The sequence below is a fragment of the Aedes albopictus genome, chromosome 2 (genome assembly GCF_035046485.1).
Source record: "Aedes albopictus strain Foshan chromosome 2, AalbF5, whole genome shotgun sequence".
Lineage (NCBI taxonomy): Eukaryota > Metazoa > Arthropoda > Insecta > Diptera > Culicidae > Aedes > Aedes albopictus.
In genome coordinates this window covers 220581774-220599047 of record NC_085137.1, presented here as the reverse complement: position 1 = coordinate 220599047, position 17274 = coordinate 220581774, and positions in this window count along the sequence as shown.

Sequence of the window (17274 nt, the reverse complement as noted above, 5' to 3'; positions counted from 1 at the left end):
GACCAATATCTGAAGGTCCGCATTGACCTCGAGACCAGTTACTTCCACGTTAAAGGCTGTCTGTTAAAAAGTCTGCTGAACCATCTATCCTCACCATCTAGTTCTCGCTCGCCTGCCCAAAGCCCGCCAACTTCGTCCTCGGTACGATTACTCGACGTGATACTGCCCGTGTTCTCCAGTCACCTCGATAGCTGTTATCCAGGCTTGTAAACATTCGACACTTTTCACTACCTTCGTTTCGTTGCCGCGGTCGGGTGTCAGCTTGCTTTGTTTCATTCGAGCGCGACCGCTACCTCTTGCACACAACTCGAGCGGCAGAACGATGATCAATAAACAAAAAAGTGGATCAAATCAACGTCGTCTGACACGATAACATTTGTCTAATTCCAGCTTTTCGCAAGATTTCAGCCAATTTTGATTAAGATTGGTATAATATTAGTTTATTCGTGTGTGATAAATCGATTACGACACATACATTTATCCAAAACAGCTCTCTTTATGGAAAAAACAGGAATAACAAAAACCGAACCATCTCCCGAAGACGCAATCGTGGTCAAGCGCATTCATTCGACATTTTTGTTCCGTACAGTAGTTTGATCGCTTGTGTTGCGAATGTTGTAGACAAAGGCAGCCGAATATCGACGAAAAGGTGTCAAAGACCGTGATCGCTAACAAGACTGCTTTCACGATTTGTTAAACTCTCTCGTCCACTCGTCTCATGAGCTCTCCAATGTTTAGAAATTTTACTACGTGCAGTTTTCCCTTTCTGCTGAAAGCTAAAGCTAATGTTAGTCCAGACTATCACAATCGACGCAAACAACAACCGAATTTCTGTCCCACAGTGCCCCCAAGAAGCCCGCTTGTACCCCTGCGCCGTTTTCTCAAAGATGCCCATCGGAGACAAGACAAATGATGTCCAACGCCACCAGCTGTGCCGTAATTGCCTCCGTAAAGGCCACCAAGCTCGTGAATGCCCCTCGCACGCTATGTCTGAACCAGCAGATTATAAAAATTGAATGTACATCGGGTTTCTTTCCACTAAACATCAGTATTCAAGCTATATTTTCATTTGCAGGTTTTAAAATATTCTATCGGAGAAAATTTTTCCATACATTTTGTATGGGAGCGAAATTGGCCGAAAATGAGAATTTCATGTAAATTTGTATGGAAAACACATAAAAAGATGAAAAAATCAAAATTTCCCCGATGAAATATTTTAAAACCTTCTGCAAACGAAAATATAGCTTGAATACTGATGTTTGGTGGTAAGAAACCCGATGTACATTCAATTTTTATAATCTGCTTGTTCGGACATAGCGTGCCTCGTCCAGTACCTGCCGTAAATGCAGAAGCTCTCCCAGTATCTGTGAACTCCAGAACCTCGGACGCTGTCCCACCAAAGACAAATTCTGTTCCCGTCGTAGAAGGGCCACCTAGAAACTCTGTTTCTGCCGTATCTTCTGCCCGTTAGTTGCGCTTCTTCCGGTCTGAAACCGAAAACCGTTCTTCTGCCCACCGCAGTCAGTATGGTCGTTCTCGTCAATAACAGCTGAGTCGAGCATGCCATAAGACCTCTATAAGATTCCGGCAGTGAGTATTGCTACATGACAGTGTCGCTTACTCAGCAGATCAAGGCCATACGTATCGAGGTCAACGTTCCGATAACCGCCATCGGATAGTCCTCAACGCACGCCCGACACATGCTTCAATCGACCATCCGCTCTCGTATCAGTAGATATTATACCGTCCGTCGTGGAGTTCTTTGCACTGCCAAAGGTAACCGTAAACCTACCATTCACATCCGTCGGTGTCTCTTCCTGGGGAATTCCGGACGGAATCCAACTCGAAGATCCATGGTTTCACGATACGTGACCCATTCAATTCGTATTGGGGGGGGAAATCTTTTTCGACCTCTTCAAGGTGCTCGGTCGGATTCAACTCGGTGAGTTGCAACCAAATCTAGTCAACTCCGTTCTCGGTTGGGTCGTCTGAAGGGATTTCAAACTGCCGACCGACACCTGTCACGGCCAACGTCACAACAGTCGCTGATCTCTATCGCCTCATAGGGATGTTCTGGACAATCGAAGAAACCAACTACTCTTCCGAAGAAGCCGCCTGTGAGGTTCACTTCCGTCGTACCGTTTCTTGCTCGCCCAAAGGCCGCTACATACTTTGTTCGAGTTCCGTTAAAATCAGGCGCTCATGCAACCGGGAATTAGGTGATCAATACCGAGAATTCATGCGAGACTACGAGGAGTTGGGTTACATGCAGCTAGTCCACAACTATGAAACGCCACCCCCACCTACCTATCATCTGCCACATCACGTCGTCATTGCTGGGCTGTTCGGGCTCGTTTGGAAGTTGACCATCAATGTTAACTTCTTTTCCCGATCAGCCTAGATAGCTGTGTAGTGTCGGTAGCGGTTGTCTCAATTGGCTAAGAATAACACTACGGATCGCCTGATCCAGTGGTAAGAGTCCACTAAACAGCTGACCCCTCATTCATGGTGTTATGCGGCTTTATGCTTACCGTGCCAAAGAATGAATGGTTAGGGGGGTCTAATAAAAACCTATTTACAAACGGAGCCTGTGGAGTACTAGGGCGCCCTCCACAGTATTCTGCCCTTACTGCGCTAACCGGAGCAATGGTGCAGTTGACCTTGTGTTTCTCCGAGATAATCTGCTATCCTTCTTAAGCCTCAACTGCGAGGCTCAATAAGGGTGGGATTATTAGTATGTTGTTTATTAGTTTTAATTATAACCTATATGGCTCTTCGCATTATGCGTTCTTCACAGTGTCCTCTGCTTATGTTCGTCTCTGGCGCTTTTCAATCGATACCGAATTGGTTTTTATCGCTGCTCTTTTTTCTTGTGTTGTGATTGTAAGAGTTTCATCGTGCCTAGTTTGGGTAGTGGCTATGGTTATGACAGCTCAGATCCATCTTCAGCATTAAAGAACAGCTTTGGTTCAAGAACCTTACTTTCGTAGGGAGGATTTCTATGTAGATGTAATGTTTTAATTAACACCAATATGGTTTCGCATTTTGCGTTTGACCCGATGTTTGCTACTTTCAGTAAAATTGAAATGACAGTCTTGCGTATCATGCCTCGAGCCCCAAAATGTTTTGATAAAACTACTTGTTTGCAGCCTTGCCATTTCTAAATCTTGGTGGGATTATACTGTCAAGTTTATTCCGTAAGTGGATAATGTCTTCGTATGAAGATCAAATCTATCAATTTGACCTCTTTCTTTTGAAATGATTAGCACGCTTTATCGAGCATCACACCCGTGATGTTTTTCTAGCAAACATGCCTCTCCATGGGAACCAACATGCTTACCAAAATGGAAAGTCCACTGTGATTTGTTTACACAATGTTGTTTACGATATCGGAAACGCATTCATTTAAAAATAATTTTGTTTGGGTGTTTTCTCGGATTTCCAGGATACTTTTGAACACGAACCTTTCGATTCCATATTGGAAGCCGCATGGATTGTCCTATTTATCTTTCAATGATTTCCAATTGGATTTACCAAATGCTCAAAAACCAACATCTCTTCTCGGCATTACGTCAAGCAGCGATTAGGAAATTGAGTGTTTGTGGATGCCCCCATGCGGGAGTCTTGCCATGACTTTTGAGGAATCTCGTAGCAGAAACGCAATTGAGATAACTCAATGAGGTTTTCCTACTTATGATTTTGTCCATCACAAGCCTCAACAGGCTGCTTCATTTGTATATCTTAGCTGAGAATCCGACTGTGGAACTTTGAATCCGACTGTGGAACTTTGAATCATTTTCAGGGCGCTGTTTGAACCCGTTGTGGTACGCTTATGCGATTATATCGACCCTATTCCCTTACCTTCCCTTTCCCTATCCCATCCCTTATTCCTCCCTTCGCTCTCCCTCAGGTAAATGATGAATAGGCTCGTATTCATGGCGATGGCACAAATTTCCCAAATGGAGGAGAACGTGCCTCTTGAGCCGACCTACTGATACCTGATACCTGGGTCACATGCAGCTAGTCCACAACTATGAAACGCCACCCTCACCTACCTATCATCTGCCGCATCACGCCGTCATTCGTAAAGACAGGACGACCACCAAGGTGCGTGTGGTCTTCGACGCATCCTGTCGAACACCAGAAGGATCATCTCAATGGACACGTATAAATTGAAGCCAGTTACTAACGGCACTGCCAGTGCACCCTTTCTGGCCACCAGAGTACTCCAATCACTCTCCGAGGACGAGCAAGTTCTGTGCAAGGACTTCTATGTGGACGATTTGTTCTCTAGAGGAAACATTGCAGCGGAAACCATCGCACTCCGGAAACAACTTGACTCCTTGCTGTCTGCTGGGGATTTCGAACTACAAAAGTGGCCATCTAATGTCGAAGCTGTCCTAGAAAAGAAGTTCATCCGGACAACCGAGCTCTCATGACGTCAGTGGACCTAGACCGTGACCAATGCATCAAGAGTCTAGGGCTTCATTGGGAACCTGCGTCCGATCACCTTCGCTACGAAATCGACCTACCGACGACCAACGACACCCCAATATCGAAACGGATAGCTCTTTCCCAAATAGCGACAGATGGGACAATATGGGGTTGGGATGAAGGGTAGTTACCTTCGTACAGAGACACTTGGCTCAACTAGTATTACATTTCAGAGCTGCCTCTTCTGAACGAACTGTGCACCGATCGTTGCATTCTCTGTCCCAATCCCACTTCCATCCAACACCACTTTTTCTCGGATGCATTCATTGCCAAATCAGAGTAGGTATATGAGGCAAAGTAATTTTTATGGCAAATACACTGGATCGCTCGAAAAACCTTACTTATTATTGCAAAGTTATAAAAATTCACCATATGAAAAATAATATCGTAATTTTAAATACATTTGGTTATTTTAAAGGGTTATAATTTTTTGTACCATTGAAAATTAGATCTTGAACTTGTCTCTTTACAGTTCTGCATTTTACTTAACCCTTCAAGACGCGCGCCGTTGTAAAACGTACAACAATACCAAAAAACCCCGCTCGTCGTACACAGCGCGAGCGCGGTACAGTTTTGGGATCTGCACTGAAATCCTGCTGAAAGGTTTAAATTCAACCCCCACTTATTACCTATCAAAATCAATACCATCTGCCAAAAAATGAAGCTAATTTATATCATCACACTGGCCTTAGCTTTGTCCGTGCAGTGAAAGCTCTCGGTGTGATTTAATCTATGCAAATTCCGATAAAAATGGCATGCATACCAAAGTAAATCATTGCTCCCAATCACGTACGCGTGAGTCATAAATCTTGTTTTCCCGCCACCCATCCATTCGTAACCCACTACTGCGTCGTCGTCAACACGCAAAGCAGTGGAGTGCTGCAAAGCGCAACTTGCATCAATCGAGAGTCGACCGATCGCGTAGACAACAAAAAGTCGTAGTGCGCATCAACCAGCACTCAGCCGCCCGCCGGGGGAGACGCGCACAGAAAAACTGCGTTGCTCGGAGAAGCTCTCCGTCCCACTGACTGATGGATGCTCTTCTCTGCTGATCGCTACAACATGGATCGTCAGTCGAATGGAGTTCACAGTTTTTTCCCCGTTGTTGTTGACGGATACCTACCTGGCTGTGAAGTTTCCAATACGCCAGCCAGCCTTGACCTTGGCCGTATGCGATGTAAACTGTCGGCGACGATGGGCGATTGTGGTTGTCTGCGCTTCCGCTCTCTGACATAACCGATTTTTTTTTTTCGTTATGATCGTGGAAAACCACTTTCGGTGCGCGGAGTATGGAAACCGGAGAGAGGAAGATGAAAAGAAACCATAGCAGCCGAACGTCGCATAAAATCGCATGTGAGATAATCAGCCGGTTCGTCGCTTATTGTGTTTTGCTACTCACCTACCATGTCTCCTTCCCTCGGCAGCTCACAGCTCTCCGTCAACTCGATCGGTTTATTTATCTCTCTACCGGTCTGTCTGTTTTATTCTATGCATGACGTTTCGCAACTGTAATAACAATAAAAAAAGCGAAAGTGTAACGGGTTTTCACGTAAATAAAATGGTTTCTTGGAGACGATTTAAATCTGGTCGGCGTCTGGATAGACGTTTTGGCCCAGTTTGGTGGCAATGATTTCAATTTGTAAATATTTGTTTCTACCCGCAGGGTATGGGCGATTTGGGTGGTTATCTATTAGGTTGCGAAGTGGGTGATATATTGCTTTTTTATATTTTGTTTTCAATAATGAATTTATTGACATTAGGCTGAGTCAACATGGTTGATTTCTTGGAACAAATCTTTTTCCTTATAGCGTTCAAAATAACTGTGCAAACGTTGGAAGCGATTGGTTGCGACTCCGTATTCTACATTGCGATTGAAGTTAGTATGGGATTTAGTATGGGAAAACGTAGGGTAAAAGGGTATAATGCGCCCCACCGGGGCAAAACGCCTCCCTTCATTTTCTAGCGATTCAAGTTCTTTTCGCATGCGCGATCGATTAGAAATCTTGAATATTGAAGAATAATTGCCATCAAGCTGATCCATTAGTTAATTGGTACAGAAAAGCAGCAAAAATACCAAAAAGTCTGAAATCGAGGCTTTTGGCGTAATATTTTACCTCTTGTAAACTGACTTCATTGTAAACGAAGCTAGCTCTGTTCGCTTGTGTTATTTTGCAACTTTTATGCAGTTAAACACTTGTTAAAAGACCCTCCTAAGATAAGCATGTAGTGGAATTATTCCCTGGGACAGTTTTATCACGGGGCTGGACGTTTTTCTTTTGGTGGGGCGTATTGCCCCGTTTGTTTTGATAAGGCAAATTTTTGAACGTTTTCGAAAAACGTTTCAAAGCTTCCATAGCCGCCCCTCCAAAGGCATAGTTTGCATGCAACACTTCACTGACTTTAGGAACAACGATTTGCAGTGAACAATATATGGGATAAAGCGCTAGTTTTAGATATATTGCCATTTCTGCTTAGGGGGGGCATATTATACCTGTTTACCCTACTTTTTTGCATTTTTCTCATATGTTAAAGTTGCAGAGTTGCAGAAACACACATGCGCTGGGAACAGCTTTTATCGTGATGGACGACATGCAAAGGCGCGTGATCGGTTGGTGGCCGATCGACGAAAGAATGTACAGGTTGAGGATCAAGGGTGGATTCTTCAACTTGAGCATAATAAACGTGCACAGCCCTCACTCCAGAAGCACTTGTGTTGGCAAAGACGCATTTTACGGGCAGCTCGAACGTGAACACGATCGCTGCCCAAGCCATGACGTCAAGATCATCCTAACGCCATCAATCCTACCTAAACGCTCATGTAATCCAGGAGGAAGAATTCAGACTGCCGATTGAAAAGTTGACGAACGAAAACGGCCTACGATTCATTGATTCCGTCGCCTCCAAAAACATGGCCATACGTGGGGGAAATGGGGGTAAAATGAACACCCTAAGCGTTTGGCGTCGTTTTCAATGGAAATATGTTAAAATCTTTCTTTTTTACCATGTAATATCGTAGAGGGTATTATGTTCTAAATATTCTAGAAGAAAAAAATGTTCAAAACTACAGTTTTCGTAATTTTTTTTTTCGATTGCAAAAAATGCTAGAAAACCTAGTAGCGAAAAACAGTGAGGGTCAAATGAACACTCGATGGGGGTAAAATGAACACATATTTAAAAGTTAATTTAAACGTGTAATTTCGATATTTTCAACTGCATGTCAGTAAATTTGATGTAAATTGTATGTGCTACGATTTTGAAACTTCTTATATAAAGTTTGCAATGTACTGAAACAATTATTTGAAAAAAGTGTACTAAAACAGGCGGATTTTCTAATAACAATCTTATTTCGTTGAAATAAGATATGTTTTCTTAACTTTTTACTCTGGTTATGTAACGATACACATTAGAGTTTTCAATATAACGAGTTTGAACAAAATCTTGTAAAAATTATATAAAGTTTGAACCAACTGTTCATTTTACCCCCAAGCTCTGTTTGTTTTAAAGTTACTTTTAAAATTTTATTAAAAACAAAAACTATTTTTTTTTTTCACTAAATATTTTGTTTTAGGAGTAAATTATTAGAATATGGTATCACACATGTAGAAATTTACGAATAATGGACGCATTGACCTTAATTACGATTAGCTCAGTTTTACATCAGATCATATTGTTTGAATGATTTTCGCTATTTTCCTCATTTTAAAGTGGTTTAGTTAATTTTTAAAAGTCCAATAACAGCAGAAGTACAATGACTTATGTTGTTTCATAGAACCCAATCATTAAAACATGCAAAAATAGCCTAAATGTTGTAAAACACCACCCTGTTCATTTTACGACCCCCCCCCCCCCCCCTCTTCATTTTACCCACAATTCCCCTAGCACCTTTTTTCACCGGAGCATCGACCACGTTCTAATTGACGGATCGACGTCGTGGCGCTAACATCGACTCCGACCACTATCTGGTAATGGTCAAACTGCGCCCAACACTTTCCGTCATCAATAATGTACGACACCACGGTACAACCTAGAGCCACTGAAGCAACCGGAATTAGCCTCAGCATACGCGAAGAATTACGAAGCAGCGTTGCCAGACTAGGGCGAGCTCGCTGTGTCCATCTAGACAGAGGACTGTTGGAGAATAGTAAAGGCAGCCATCAACGACGAGGTCGAGAGCACCGTTGGGTAGGTGAAAAGGAGTCAACGAAACGAATGATTCAACGAGGAGTGCAGAGCGATTTTGAAGAAGAAGAACGCAGCACGGGCGACAATGCTACAACAGAGAACCCGGCAGAACGTAGAACGTTATAAACAGAAGTGGAAATAGCAGATCCGCCTCTTTCGGGGGAAAAAGTGCCGTCTGTCTGGAAGAGGCGGAGTGAGAGGAAATGAAACTGCTGTGTCGGTGCTATGGAACACGTAAATTCTACAAGAAGCGCAACCCATCCCGCAACGGCTTAGTGCCGCTAGCCGAAATATGCTAGGCTAAGAACAAGGACTTCTTGACGAACGGACGTGAGGTGATCGAACGGTGGAAGCAGTACTTCGATGAGCACCTGAATGAAGTTCGTGGGCAGTTACCAATGCACCGTACGGCAAATCCTCCAGAAATGCCGTGAATACCAGGTCCCCCTATGCATGGACTTCAAAGCGGCATACGACAGTATCGACCACACAGAGCTATGGAAAGTCATGGACGAAAACGGCAACGATGGACGGTGTGTACACTTACGTATAGGTTGAAATATCCAGTTCATTCGAATCTTGCCGGGGACTGCGACAAGGTAACGGACTCTTATGCCTACTCTTCAACATCTCTTTGGAAGGTGTAATGCGACGAGCCAGGATCAATAGCCAGGGTACGATTTTTCCAAAATCCGGTCGATAAGTATGCTTTGCGGACGACTTTGACATTATCGCCAGAACATTTGGAACAGTGGCAGAGCAGCGAAGCAGCAAAAGTTGGATTGTTGGCGAATGCGTCAAAAACAAAATACATGCGACCAGATTTGTTTAGATAGTCATAGGTAATCACGATAGACTTTATATTTCTAAAAGTCCTTCAAATATCCTCAAACATTTTCAAATACATCATGTCAATCCAACAAACCGTATTCCAGTTATAATTTTCTGAAGACGAAAAAAGTCATACGCCCTTTTCAAAACTTAGGCAAGGAAGAATGGTTAGGCGTTGATGCAAAAGCAAATCATTCCTGAAATCCAGCGCATGAACAAAATCTTATTCAAATTGGAAAATGTTGAGGCAAACATAGTAAATTTATCGTGTTTTGGGCTGGAAATACTCTAAGTCAAACGATCATCAATCGATAGTAGAAAACAATATCAACGTCCCGAAACCCAGGCGAAAATAGGCTATAAAAGGCCTGAAAAGAGGCAAAAATATGGAGGAACTGTGAGTTTATGAAAATCGATTCTCCATACGTTTGGGGTACTTGGAGTAGGAGCATCAAAGACGAGGTAAGACAAAGTTTATATCCTTCTAATGAAGAATAATAAAGAACTTAACAAGTCCAAGGTCTGTAGGAGAGACTGGGGAGACTTGATCCCTTTTTCTTAATTTACCTGAAACTTTGAGAAAAAACACAAAACTAGATCCGATTTCCGTTCTTGTATTTTCGATGAACATGGAGTGTTTGAAATTGTAAGATTTCCTTAAATTTTTAAGGATATGCCGTATTTTCAAAATGGGGAGACTTGATTCCTTTTTTCTTGGTTTGTACTAAAGTTATAATTATCTGAAACATTTTATCGTTGAATAGACTAGAATTCCAAGTAAATAGAGGCTTCCGAATAGAATTTTATTTTTTTAAATGTATAATGTGTGTGTAATCCTCGAGGGATCAAGTCTCCCCATGTCACTGTTGTGTATACTAAGCCGAATTAATTAAAATATGTTAACAACAGCCTTATTTGGATAAATACGTTTGAAAGTATTTTCATTCAACTATGTGCTGTTCAATTTTGACACGATTTGGTTCAATTTTCACAAAGTTATTGAGATTTTTCGGAATCGTCTAAAAGATTTCCGAAGGACTGAAAACAAACCATCAGCCGATAAAAAATAATGCAATGTACAATCGAAATCACTTGTAGCCAAAACATAGTCGTTTGTCCAGGAGTAGTTTTGGAAAAATTATGCTAGAAGAAAAATGTTTTTGATTCCGAGAAAATATGGGGGGGAACAAGTCTCCCCTGTGATCAAGTCTTCTCAGTCTCCCCTACAGTATGGTACAATAACCACCGGAATTTATACCAGCGAAAGTCTATTAGGTAAACGTTTGGTACCTAGGCAAAACTAGTACGGTACTACCAGTGTGGGTAGACATTGCAAACCTACCTTTAGGTTGACACTGAAAACTAGAAAATTGTAACGATTTGTTTCGTCCGCACTAAAAAACACAGTGGTAATGCTAACAATCTATTGCATACGCTAACAAATTAGAATCGCAGCCCAAATGATCCAACTCTCTATTAGTTCGAAAGCTTTTGCATTCAATTTTCTTCTTCTCGCACGATGCGCCAAAATGTAGTCAATTTCTTTTTCTTTCTCGATGGTTGTGCGTAGCTTTGAGTAGAAGGCATTACGACGCAGGTTAAGCATGGGGCGAGAAAGGCGAATAAATTCGGTTACCCATACAAACTCAGTACGGGGTCGACATTGAAAAAAATAAATCGACAATGATTTTTCATAAGGGCCTAACTGACATGATCGATTTATCTTCGTCGACTCTCTCTTTCGCTAATAACTTGATCAAAACAAACAAAATCATTATTCATTTTGTTTCTATAGCAACATGTAGTCGTCTTCTTCGCATTTCAACCAAAAAATCTTTGAAAAACTCAATACACATTCTGTGATAACACAAAGAGAGGATCGATGAAGAGAACTCGAAAATGTCAGTTAGGCCCAAATGAAAAATCAGTGTCGAAATCACATATCCAATGGAAAATTTCCATCAAATTGGCTATACTGTTATTGGAATTTCCAATGAAAATTTCTTCAGATACATCACACGAAATCAATACGGTATAGAATCTATGACAAAAGGTCGAAAGACATAAGGTCGAAGGACAAAAGGTCGAATGGACAAAAAGTCGAATGGACAAAAGGTCGAATGGACAAAAGGTCGAATGGACAAAAGGTCGAATGGGACAGAAGGTCGAATGGACAAAAGGTCGAATGGACAAAAGGTCGAATGGACAAAAAGTCGAATAGAACAAAAGGTATAATTGACAGTAGACAATTTGGAAGACATGATAAAGTGGTCAGTATTTGACAGAAAAACGACAATTAGCTTATATGCAGCTATTTACTACCGCATTGCAATCCAAAATAGATGCATAGAATGATAGAAAGTTGAAGCCAATGGAAGGATATAAAGTAATGTTATTCATGAAAGTTAAATGTGGAAAATAGTACTCCTTGAAAGAATAGCCTATAAGTAGAAGAAGGATGAATAATATATTGAAATATTGTCATTTGAAATTCCAATCATTACAGCGATTTAATAACGTTCAACAATCTATTAATTAGAGAAGAACAAATCTCTGGGTACTATATGAGCGAACAAAACGAAATAATTTACGTCGGGAGCAGTGATCCAAAATGTACTGTCAAAAACTGTAGTTTGCATGATAATCGTCGGTGTATGGTCTTGACTATCATGCAACAAAAACATTCACGTATGAGCAGATAAAATATTCATGGGTGACTGTGACATTTTTTTAATCACGGCAAAAAATGTAGAGGATTGGCAAATTGAGTGAACTAATGAAATCCCAGTGGTTCCGAAAACTGCGAACGGGACATGCGTATAACATAGGAACCGAAAGTGTGAAGAAGCGGAGACAAAGATTTTCGGATTTTGCGTTCCGAGGGTCATAACCACCAATGGACCAGGGGAACAAAAGTCAGTGGCTCCCAACTGAATAGTTACGACCCACGTCTACCAAATCAAAAAGTCTCATGCCATACGGATATTTTCGAACCTGGCTAATTGAGTTTATGTTGAAACCCGATATCCTGGGCCATTTTGGAAATAAATATTGCGCTTGGGGTTTCGGGGACAATATAGGGACACTACTGAGGGTTTCCGCTATCCTCAAAACGCCTCTGTAACGACTTTGAAATCAAATCTGCTGAAAATGCTCTGAAGCTTCTTGGAATGCCTTCGAAATCTACCTTAAACCCCCTGAAACCCCATGTAACGCACCTTAGATCCTCCAAAATCCCCTAAAACGCCACGTAACGCCTCCGTAACGTTTCTGAAATCCTCCGAAAATGCTCTGAAGCCTTTTGGAATGCCTCCAAAAACCCCCTAACACCGCAGGAAACCCCATGTAACGCACCTCAGACCCTCCGAAATCCCCGAAAACGGCATGTAACGCCTCCGTAACGTTTCTGAAATCCGCCGAAAATGCTCTGAAGCTCTTTGGAATGCCTCCAAAATCCCCCTAAAACCCCCGTAAACCCCATGTAACGCACCTCAGACCCTCCGAAACCCCCAAAAACGCCATATAACGCCTCCGTAACGTTTGTGAAATCCGCTGAAAAATGCTCTGAAGCTCTTTGGAATGCCTCAAAAATCCCCCTAAAACCCCCAGAAACCCCATGTAACGCACCTCAGACCCTCCGAAACCCCAGAAAACGGCATGTAACGCCTTCGTAACGTTTCTGAAATCCGCCGAAAATACTCTGAAGCTCTTTGGAATGCCTCCAAAATCCCCCTAAAACTCCCAGAAACCCCATGTAACGCACCTCAGACCTTCCGAAACCCCCGAAAACGCTATGTAACGCCTCCGTAACGATTATGAAATCTGCTGAAAATGCTCTGAAGCTTCTTGGAATGCCTTTGAAATCCCCCTTAAGCCCCCTCTGACCCCATGTAACGCGCATGTGACTGTCCGAAACCCCCGAAACGCCATGTAACGCCTTCGTAATGTCTTTGAAATCAACCGAAAATCCTCTGAAACTTCCTAAAAACCTCCAAAATCTTCCTAAACTATCCCCCTTTCCTGTCAGACCCCAAGTAACGCCCCTGACACCCTCTAGCACGAGTTATCCGCATTATTCTTTTACAATTTTCGGAACCACTCCAGCTCTACATTTCAAAATAGTCATTTCGTACTCCCATCATCTTGATTTGTGTTACAATCATGGTGCCAAGTGTTACATTCATGGTAGACGACATTCATGCATCGACGGCAGTATGAATGTAGTGTGTGACGGTAGTATGCAACATTAGTCATGACGGTAAAGGCGATGCGACGATAATGAAAAAAAATGTACTATACGGTTCACGGGTTGGGAGGTATGGCTTTCAATCTTTGGAGGAATAACTTATGAAAGCTTAAGAATCCGTTTTTGAGTTATTCTTGCAAAGACTGAACGCCATACCTCCCAACATAATCATCAGCAGTCGAAATTCGAAGAAATTATTTATACTTATACAGTGTAATTCGTCGGAATTACCTATAAATCCAAGAGGGGATGATCACTAATCACAAGTAGTAATTGTTTCTGTAGTATAGATAGGAAGAAAAGCTATTGAATTAAAGAAGGAAAAATTTCTGATTGAATTATAAGTACCTAAATAGTCGATAATTAATTCAGTAACAAAACTTAAAAGAACAGCCTATAAATTGAAGAAGGAAAAATTACTGTACAAAACATCAAACTAAATTGCCATTAAATACTAAATCAACACAACTTGAAAGAATAGCCTATAAACAAAAGAAGGAAAAATTTCCTATAGAAATGTCAGTGGCTGAATTACATATGATTACTATAACAGCACCATAATGTTTCTCTCAATGAGCAACAACATGAACTATTTATTCTTTATTACAGCGACACACCAGCTGGTAACATGGTCTAGTAATGTTTTTGTTCATTCGACCTTTTGTCCATTCGATCTTTTGTCCCATTTGACTTTTTGTTCCATTTGACCTTTTGTCCCATTCGACCTTTTATCCATTCGACCTTTTGCCCATTCGACCTTTTGTCCCTTCGACCTTTTGTCCATTCGACCTTTTGTCCATTCGACCTTTTGTCCATTCGACCTTTTGTCCATTCGACCTTTTGTCCATTCGACCTTTTGTCCATTCGACCTTTTGTCCATTCGACCTTTTGTCCATTCGACCTTTTGTCCATTCGACCTTTTGTCCATTCGACCTTTTGTCCATTCGACCTTTTGTCCATTCGACCTTTTGTCCATTCGACCTTTTGTCCATTCGACCTTTTGTCCTTCGACCTTTTGTCCTTCGACCATTTGTCCTTAGACCTTCTGTCCTAAAGCCGTCATAAGGCAATTAAAATCTCATCGCACCGCAAATATATCCATCTCTTGTGACCATATATATGAAGAGCTAGAGCAATTTATTTAGTGTTGAAACTGTTGCCTATCTGAAGCATGATCGATGAAATTTGAATGACCTTATGACAACTAAAATGCCGTGTGTCATTAATTAGCAAGGTAGCTTAGTTGGAAAAGCACTTGTCTTGCGAATACGGGTCGTGAGTTCAAATCTCACCTGAGCTGTGGTTATTTTTCGGAATTTTACTAATCGTTTATATTTTTTTGCAATTTCTCATCGTAATAGACTGTTTTACCTCACGCAAATCTGACAGGAAAAGGCCTACTTTCCCACACCAAACTAACAGTGCTGTAATGGTTCATTACAGCACTGATATGCGTTGCGTAATGAACCATTACAGCACTGTTTTTAGTTTTGATCAACTTCTTGATGCTTTCTGGACGCAGTTTTGAAAAATTGTGACAACTGCACAGTATAACCTGCTATGATCAGATTTTCTTAAACATAACTATGATCATCAGTGTGCAGTTTGATGCAAAAGTTTTGTTAAAAACTATCCTCAAGCGGTAATTTATGAACTTGCAAAAAACGTTGTACGCAACTCGGTGCAGAACTCGATTTTTACAGCACTCGTCGTAATTATCCAACTCGGCAAGCCTCGTTGAATAAATGTACGACTCGTGCTGTAAAAATCGTCATTCTGCACCTTGTTGCGTAAACTACTATTATTAATCTTTTCATGTATATCTTGAGTTCATTAAAACATCATTAATTGACCACACGGATTCGTATACCGAAGACTTTCCCCTTAAGTCTTGTAGAGTAGTCAGTGACAGTTAATATCGATCGTTCCACAAGATCGCAATCACGCCGGGTAGAAGCCTACACACGGACAATTTTAGTATTTAGTATTCAGAATTTGATGTTGGTTTAAAATGTAAAAATGTAGTTCATGTAGTCCGTGTTTTTAGTAAATATAGTGTTTTGTTGTAATCGCGAATGAGTGTATAGTTGATTGCCCGGCAACTGAAGAATTGTGCCCACAATTTGTTGTGCTTATTTAAAGGAAAAAAATCACCAGGAAGGTACAATCCACATTCGGTCGAGTGTTCAGGAGCTACCCATCCAACCGAGGTAATTTACCGGTTCTCCAACATCCCCTATGTACATATTTTTAAGTTACTTTGATAAAGATTTGGATACTCAATCCAACTGCATGTTTACGATGGTGTCCCCGCTGATTTCAACCAAACTATTTTTGTTGAATTCTACGCGTGGAAACATGAATACCGTCGTTGGGGGTGAGAATGGGTCAAAAAAGGGTACTCAAAGATTGTTTGATAAATAACAAATGCAATAGAAGTCGGAATAACTTTTTATTTGGTATGTATACTCTTCTATGTGGTAATGATAGTTTGGCAAGAAAGTATCACATTATATGAATTGCTTACTAAACTAAAAATGATTGAAAATTGACCCAATCCCACCCCTTAGAGGGAGTGAGAATGGGTCAAAGTATTCAAAATCGCCTATCTAAGAATATAAGTTAATTTTATTGATCACATCTAGTAAACCTACTTAAAATACAATGTAACCATGACGAATAAAAACTTAGGTAAATTTTAAAGATGATTAATCCACCTTAAAAGACTAATACAATCGAAAAAATGGTTGGTATTTGATAAAATATCGTTTGCATGTTGTATCGCCACTTTTAGCCATCATAATCATCCTGTTATAAAGTACTGTTTCAACCTCCATGAGAGGAGAGGAGATTACAGTGACGGAGGGGCGCATTGAAAAATTGATTGAAAAAAAAACATGACATTTTTAGTAAACGTTTGTTCGCTTTCCGACATTGTGATATGGAGCCGGTATTCCATGGATTCAACCACCGTCTGGTAGTTTCACGATAGGTAATTCCTTAAAATTTCAAAAATGAGTGGAGAAGAAGAACGCTATTAGGTCTATTTTGTGAGCTTACGGTATTACAGTACACTACTTAAAGGTTAGCTGATAATTAGAGGAGCTGTTCAAACGCATGGGTGTATTGAAATAGATTATTTTACACAGAAAAAAATAATGAGAATTACACTCTCTGTAAACACTCAGAGTCATGCAGGTTTACATGACATTTAATGGAAATTTACATGATATTTTATGACTTTTACATGATATGTCATGTAAACTTCTGTGATATCCCACGCTCCAAACATGTGCATCATATGTCACATAATTTTACACTCTTTTTTGGATCTGTGTAGGCACTAAACGTATAAACACACTCGCTTGACACTTGTTCGACATATTTTCGAAATAAAAGCGTGATGCGGTAAACATGACATCACTCTTACGTCAAATGGGGACTGGTTAACAAGTTAATTTTTTCGTTAAGGTCATGTGCACTCGATAACTTGATTGACCCAATCTCACCCCCATTCTAAA